This window comes from Styela clava, chromosome 1, assembly GCF_964204865.1.
Source record: "Styela clava chromosome 1, kaStyClav1.hap1.2, whole genome shotgun sequence".
NCBI classification, from domain to species: Eukaryota; Metazoa; Chordata; class Ascidiacea; order Stolidobranchia; family Styelidae; genus Styela; species Styela clava.
In genome coordinates, this window is record NC_135250.1 from 32,732,856 (window position 1) to 32,740,596 (window position 7,741).

The 7,741-nt window shown below is 53.8% G+C and overlaps 1 pseudogene; it reads right to left on the bottom strand.

Moving 5' to 3' along the window:
• Positions 1-5,838: 5,838 nt before the first annotated feature.
• LOC144430540 (small subunit ribosomal RNA) lies at positions 5,839-7,504 on the bottom strand (annotated as a pseudogene).
• Between the last annotated feature and the right edge of the window lie 237 nt (positions 7,505-7,741).

The following is a 7,741-nucleotide window of genomic DNA, read 5'->3' on the forward strand; positions in this document are numbered from 1 at the left end:
CAATACCTCGGTGGCGAGCGGGCGAGAGAGTGCTGCGTCGCCGGCATCGGCGTCGAGAAAAGCCGATCCGAAAAGAGTCGAGTGACTGCACATGAAAGCATACTAACATAACCCTAGGTAAGGCTTGTAAGAGCGAAAGACAGTAAAAAACTCGAATGAGCCAAGAAAGAGCGGCGTGCGGGATGGGATGGTGTGGAGCGCTCAATCCCTCGGTGGCGGGCGGGCGAGAGAGTGCTGCGTCGCCGGCATCGGCGTCGAGAAAAGCCGAGCCGAAAAGAGTCGAGTGACTGCACGCGAAAGCATACTAACCTAACCCTAGGTAAGGCTTGTAAGAGCGAAAGACAGTAAAAAACTCGAATGAGCCAAAAAGAGCGGCGTGCGGGATGGGATGGTATGGAGCGCTCAATCCCTCGGTGGCGGGCGGGCAAGAGAGTGCTGCGTCGCCGGCATCGGCGTCGAGAAAAGCCGAGCCGAAAAGAGTCGAGTGACTGCACGTGAAAGCATACTAACCTAACCCTAGGTAAGGCTTGTAAGAGCGAAAGACAGTAAAAAACTCGAATGAGCCAAGAAAGAGCGGCGTGCGGGATGGGATGGAGCGCTCAATCCCTCGGTGGCGGGCGGGTGAGAGAGTGCTGCGTCGCCGGCATCGGCGTCGAGAAAAGCCGAGCCGAAAAGAGTCGAGTGACTGCACGTGAAAGCATACTAACCTAACTCTAGGTAAGGCTTGTAAGTGCGAAAGACAGTAAAAAACTCGAATGAGCCAAGAAAGAGCGGCGTGCGGGATGGGATGGGATGGACCACTCAATCCCTCGGTGGCGGGCGGGCGAGAGAGTGCTGCGTCGCCGGCATCGGCGTCGAGAAAAGCCGAGCCGAAAAGAGTCGAGTGACTGCACGTGAAAGCATACTAACCTAACCCTAGGTAAGGCTTGTAAGAGCGAAAGACAGTAAAAAACTCGAATGAGCCAAGAAAGAGCGGCGTGCGGGATGGGATGGAGCGCTCAATCCCTCGGTGGCGGGCGGGTGAGAGAGTGCTGCGTCGCCGGCATCGGCGTCGAGAAAAGCCGAGCCGAAAAGAGTCGAGTGACTGCACATGAAAGCATACTAACCTAACCCTAGGTAAGGCTTGTAAGAGCGAAAGACAGGAAAAAAATCGAATGAGCCAAGAAAGAGCGGCGTGCGGGATGGGATGGTATGGAGCGCTCAATCCCTCGGTGGCGAGCGGGCGAGAGAGTGCTGCGTCGCCGGCATCGGCGTCGAGAAAAGCCGAGCCGAAAAGAGTCGAGTGACTGCTAGGGCTGGGCATTTCGAATCGAATATTCGAATCGAATCGAATAGTAAATTATTCGAATCGGTTAAGAACAAATTTTCGAATCGCCGCCATCTTGTTTTACTCTTTTAGCCAATGGTCGAGGTAAATTTCTCAATTTTTTTTTTCATTGAAAACATATTTTTCCAACACAATTCTGACATATGACTCTTTTCTGCATTGAGGTATTGATGAAAACTTTTTTTTTTATTGTCAGTGATGTATTTTATGTTTTCAGTAATTTATGTGTCTGGAGGACCTAAAATGATAAGAAAGTTACATACATTATCATACCTCCCAAGTATTCGAGATTCGATTCGATTCGAAAAAATTATTCGATTCGATTCTGAAATCATCAGGTATTCGAAAATGCCCAGCCCTAGTGACTGCACATGAAAGCATACTAACCTAACCCTAGGTAAGGCTTGTAAGAGCGAAAGACAGTAAAAAACTCGAATGAGCCAAGAAAGAGCGGCGTGCGGGATGGGATGGTGTGGAGCGCTCAATCCCTCGGTGGCGGGCGGGCGAGAGAGTGCTGCGTCGCCGGCATCGGCGTCGAGAAAAGCCGAGCCGAAAAGAGTCGAGTGACTGCACGCGAAAGCATACTAACCTAACCCCAGGTAAGGCTTGTAAGAGCGAAAGACAGTAAAAAACTCGAATGAGCCAAAAAGAGCGGCGTGCGGGATGGGATGGTATGGAGCGCTCAATCCCTCGGTGGCGGGCGGGCGAGAGAGTGCTGCGTCGCCGGCATCGGCGTCGAGAAAAGCCGAGCCGAAAAGAGTCGAGTGACTGCACGGGAAAGCATACTAACCTAACCCTTGGTAAGGCTTGTAAGAGCGAAAGACAGTAAAAAACTCGAATGAGCCAAGAAAGAGCGGCGTGCTGGATGGGATGGTATGGAGCGCTCAATTCCTCGGTGGCGGGCGGGCGAGAGAGTGCTGCGTCGCCGGCATCGGCGTCGAGAAAAGCCGAGCCGAAAAGAGTCGAGTGACTGCACGTGAAAGCATACTAACCTAACCCTAGGTAAGGCTTGTAAGAGCGAAAGACAGTAAAAAACTCGAATGAGCCAAGAAAGAGCGGCGTGCGGGATGGGATGGAGCGCTCAATCTCTCGGTGGCGGGCGGGTGAGAAAGTGCTGCGTCGCCGGCATCGGCGTCGAGAAAAGCCGAGCCGAAAAGAGTCGAGTGACTGCACGTGAAAGCATACTAACCTAACTCTAGGTAAGGCTTGTAAGAGCGAAAGACAGTAAAAAACTCGAATGAGCCAAGAAAGAGCGGCGTGCGGGATGGGATGGAGCGCTCAATCTCTCGGTGGCGGGCGGGTGAGAGAGTGCTGCGTCGCCGGCATCGGCGTCGAGAAAAGCCGAGCCGAAAAGAGTCGAGTGACTGCACGTGAAAGCATACTAACCTAACCATAGGTAAGGCTTGTAAGAGCGAAAGACAGTAAAAAACTCGAATGAGCCAAGAAAGAGCGGCGTGCGGGATGGGATGGTGTGGAGCGCTCAATCCCTCGGTGGCGGGCGGGCGAGAGAGTGCTGCGTCGCCGGCATCGGCGTCGAGAAAAGCCGAGCCGAAAAGAGTCGAGTGACTGCACGCGAAAGCATACTAACCTAACCCCAGGTAAGGCTTGTAAGAGCGAAAGACAGTAAAAAACTCGAATGAGCCAAAAAGAGCGGCGTGCGGGATGGGATGGTATGGAGCGCTCAATCCCTCGGTGGCGGGCGGGCGAGAGAGTGCTGCGTCGCCGGCATCGGCGTCGAGAAAAGCCGAGCCGAAAAGAGTCGAGTGACTGCACGGGAAAGCATACTAACCTAACCCTTGGTAAGGCTTGTAAGAGCGAAAGACAGTAAAAAACTCGAATGAGCCAAGAAAGAGCGGCGTGCTGGATGGGATGGTATGGAGCGCTCAATTCCTCGGTGGCGGGCGGGCGAGAGAGTGCTGCGTCGCCGGCATCGGCGTCGAGAAAAGCCGAGCCGAAAAGAGTCGAGTGACTGCACGTGAAAGCATACTAACCTAACCCTAGGTAAGGCTTGTAAGAGCGAAAGACAGTAAAAAACTCGAATGAGCCAAGAAAGAGCGGCGTGCGGGATGGGATGGAGCGCTCAATCTCTCGGTGGCGGGCGGGTGAGAAAGTGCTGCGTCGCCGGCATCGGCGTCGAGAAAAGCCGAGCCGAAAAGAGTCGAGTGACTGCACGTGAAAGCATACTAACCTAACTCTAGGTAAGGCTTGTAAGAGCGAAAGACAGTAAAAAACTCGAATGAGCCAAGAAAGAGCGGCGTGCGGGATGGGATGGAGCGCTCAATCTCTCGGTGGCGGGCGGGTGAGAGAGTGCTGCGTCGCCGGCATCGGCGTCGAGAAAAGCCGAGCCGAAAAGAGTCGAGTGACTGCACGTGAAAGCATACTAACCTAACTCTAGGTAAGGCTTGTAAGAGCGAAAGACAGTAAAAAACTCGAATGAGCCAAGAAAGAGCGGCGTGCGGGATGGGATGGTATGGAGCGCTCAATCCCTCGGTGGCGGGCGGGCGAGAGAGTGCTGCGTCGCCGGCATCGGCGTCGAGAAAAGGCGAGCCGAAAAGAGTCGAGTGACTGCACGTGAAAGCATACTAACCTAACCCTAGGTAAGGCTTGTAAGAGCGAAAGACAGTAAAAAACTCGAATGAGCCAAGAAAGAGCGGCGTGCGGGATGGGATGGAGCGCTCAATCCCTCGGTGGCGGGCGGGTGAGAGAGTGCTGCGTCGCCGGCATCGGCGTCGAGAGAAGCCGAGCCGAAAAGAGTCGAGTGACTGCACGTGAAAGCATACTAACCTAACTCTAGGTAAGGCTTGTAAGAGCGAAAGACAGTAAAAAACTCGAATGAGCCAAGAAAGAGCGGCGTGCGGGATGGGATGGTATGGAGCGCTCAATCCCTCGGTGGCGGGCGGGCGAGAGAGTGCTGCGTCGCCGGCATCGGCGTCGAGAAAAGCCGAGCCGAAAAGAGTCGAGTGACTGCACGTGAAAGCATACTAACCTAACCATAGGTAAGGCTTGTAAGAGCGAAAGACAGTAAAAAACTCGAATGAGCCAAGAAAGAGCGGCGTGCGGGATGGGATGCTATGGAGCGCTCAATACCTCGGTGGCGAGCGGGCGAGAGAGTGCTGCGTCGCCGGCATCGGCGTCGAGAAAAGCCGAGCCAAAAAGAGTCGACTGACTGCACATGAAAGCATACTAACCTAACCCTAGGTGAGGCTTGTAAGAGCGAAAGACAGGAAAAAAATCGAATGAGCCAAGAAAGAGCGGCGTGCGGGATGGGATGGTATGGAGCGCTCAATCCCTCGGTGGCGGGCGGGCGAGAGAGGGCTGCGTCGCCGGCATCGGCGTCGAAAAAAGCCGAGCCGAAAAAAGTTGAGTGACTGCACGTGAAAGCATACTAACCTAACCCTAAGTAAGGCTTGTAAGAGCGAAAGACAGTAAAAAACTCGAATGAGCCAAGAAAGAGCGGCGTGCGGGATGGGATGGGATGGAGCACTCAATCCCTCGGTGGCGGGCGGGCGAGAGAGTGCTGCGTCGCCGGCATCGGCGTCGAGAAAAGCCGAGCCGAAAAGAGTCGAGTGACTGCACGTGAAAGCATACTAACCTAACCCTACGTAAGGCTTGTAAGAGCGAAAGACAGGAAAAAAATCGAATGAGCCAAGAAAGTGCGGCGTGCGGGATGGGATGGTATGGAGCGCTCAATCCCTCGGTGGCGAGCGGGCGAGAGAGTGCTGCGTCGCCGGCATCGGCGTCGAGAAAAGCCGAGCCGAAAAGAGTGGAGTGACTGCACATGAAAGCATACTAACCTAACCCTAGGTAAGGCTTGTAAGAGCGAAAGACAGTAAAAAACTAGAATGAGCCAAGAAATAGCGGCGTGCGGGATGGGATGGTATGGAGCGCTCAATCCCTCGGTGGCGGGCGGGCGAGAGAGTGCTGCGTCGCCGGCATCGGCGTCGAGAAAAGCCGAGCCGAAAAGAGTCGAGTGACTGCACGTGAAAGCATACTAACCTAACCCTACGTAAGGCTTGTAAGAGCGAAAGACAGGAAAAAAATCGAATGAGCCAAGAAAGAGCGGCGTGCGGGATGGGATGGTATGGAGCGCTCAATCCCTCGGTGGCGAGCGGGCGAGAGAGTGCTGCGTCGCCGGCATCGGCGTCTAGAAAAGCCGAGCCAAAAAGAGTCGAGTGACTGCACGTGAAAACATACTAACCTAACCCTAGGTAAGGCTTGTAAGAGCGAAAGACAGTAAAAAACTCGAATGAGCCAAAAAGAGCGGCGTGCGGGATGGGATGGAGCGCTCAATCCCTCGGTGGCGGGCGGGCGAGAGAGTGCTGCGTCGCCGGCATCGGCGTCGAGAAAAGCCGAGCCGAAAAGAGTCGAGTGACTGCACGTGAAAGCATACTAACATAACCCTAGGTAAGGCTTGTAAGAGCGAAAGACAGTAAAAAACTCGAATGAGCCAAGAAAGAGCGGCGTGCGGGATGGGATGGAGCGCTCAATCCCTCGGTGGCGGGCGGGCGAGAGAGTGCTGCGTCGCCGGCATCGGCGTCGAGAAAAGCCGACCCAAAAAGAGGACGTAATCAACGCAAGTTGATGACTTGCGCTTACTGGGAATTCCTCGTTCAAGGGAAGCAATTGCAAGTCCCTATCCCAATCACGAATGAGGTTCAACGGGTTACCCGGACCTTTCGGCCTAGGTTAGACACTCGCTGCTTCACTCAGTGTAGCGCGCGTGCGGCCCCGGACATCTAAGGGCATCACAGACCTGTTATTGCTCAATCTCGTGTGGCTAAACGCCACTAGTCCCTCTAAGAAGTTAGACGCCGACCGAGAAGGTCGCGTAACTATTTAGCATGCCAGAGTCTCGTTCGTCATCGGAATTAACCAGACAAATCGCTCCACCAACTAAGAACGGCCATGCACCACCACCCACAGAATCAAGAAAGAGCTCTCAATCTGTCAATCCTACCTGTGTCCGGGCCGGGTGAGTTTCCCCGTGTTGAGTCAAATTAAGCCGCAGGCTCCACTCCTGGTGGTGCCCTTCCGTCAATTCCTTTAAGTTTCAGCTTTGCAACCATACTTCCCCCGGAACCCAAAGACTTTGGTTTCCCGGAAGCTGCCGGAAAGGTCGTCATGGTAACGCCTCCCGATCGCTAGTTGGAATCGTTTATAGTCAGAACTACGACGGTATCTGATCGTCTTCGAACCTCTGACTTTCGCTCTTGATTAAAGAAAACATTCTTGGCGAATGCTTTCGCAGTAGTTCGTCTTCCGCCGATCCAAGAATTTCACCTCTAACGGCAGAGTACGGACGCCCCCTCGGTCTGTCCCTCCTAATCATTACCTCGTGCTCCGAAAACCAACAAAATAGAACCGAGGTCCTATTCCATTATTCCATGCAACACTATGCAGGCGAACAGCCTGCTTTAAACACTCTAATTTTTTCCAAGTAAACTTATCGGCCACCGCCGACACTCAGTCAAGAGCACCGACGGAGAACCGAACGCAACCAGTGACACGCCTTGCGACGGACCGGCGGCGCTCGCCCAAAATCCAACTACGAGCTTTTCAACCGCAACAACTTTAGCATACACTGTTGGAGCTGGAATTACCGCGGCTGCTGGCACCAGACTTGCCCTCCAATGGATACTCGTTAAGAGTTTTAGGATGTACTCATTCCAACTACAGGGCCTCGTTAGAGTCCTGTATTGTTATTTTTCGTCACTACCTCCCCGTGTCGGGAATGGGTAATTTGCGCGCCTGCTGCCTTCCTTGGATGTGGTAGCCGTTTCTCAGGCTCCCTCTCCGGAATCGAACCCTGATTCCCCCTTACCCATTATCACAAAGGTAGGAACGTAGCGTACCTTCGAAAGTTGATAGGGCAGACACTTGAATGATACGTCGTCGGTGCAGAGACCGTACGATCCGCGTGGTTATCCAGAGTCATCAAACGTCACAGGACGAACCCGGTCGGTTTTGATCTGATAAAAGCGCGCCTCCCGAAGTCGGCGCTTAATGCATGTATTAGCTCTAGAATTACCACAGTTATCCACTTCGCTTACGAGACCAAATAAACCAAGACTGATTTAATGAGCCATTCGCAGTTTCGCTTTACAAAAACTCGTACTTGCACCTGCATGGCTTAATCTTTGAGAAAAGCATATCACTACTGGCAGGATCAACCAGATAGCTGCGACAGCTGCGCTTGCTCGTCGCATTCGTTTAAGACCGAGGCGATCGCCTGCGGCCGTACCCGGATCCGACAGTCGCTGGCCGCGACGTCCACGCTCTCGCTAGGCAGTGCCAGGCGGAGCGCTTTGCGTTTCGTCTTTGCTCGCCCTCTCTCGGGCTCGATCCATTCAGTTCCGCACAAACAAGAACTCTGCCGGCCGCCTGCAGCGGTGCCTAAAACCCGGGCATAACAAT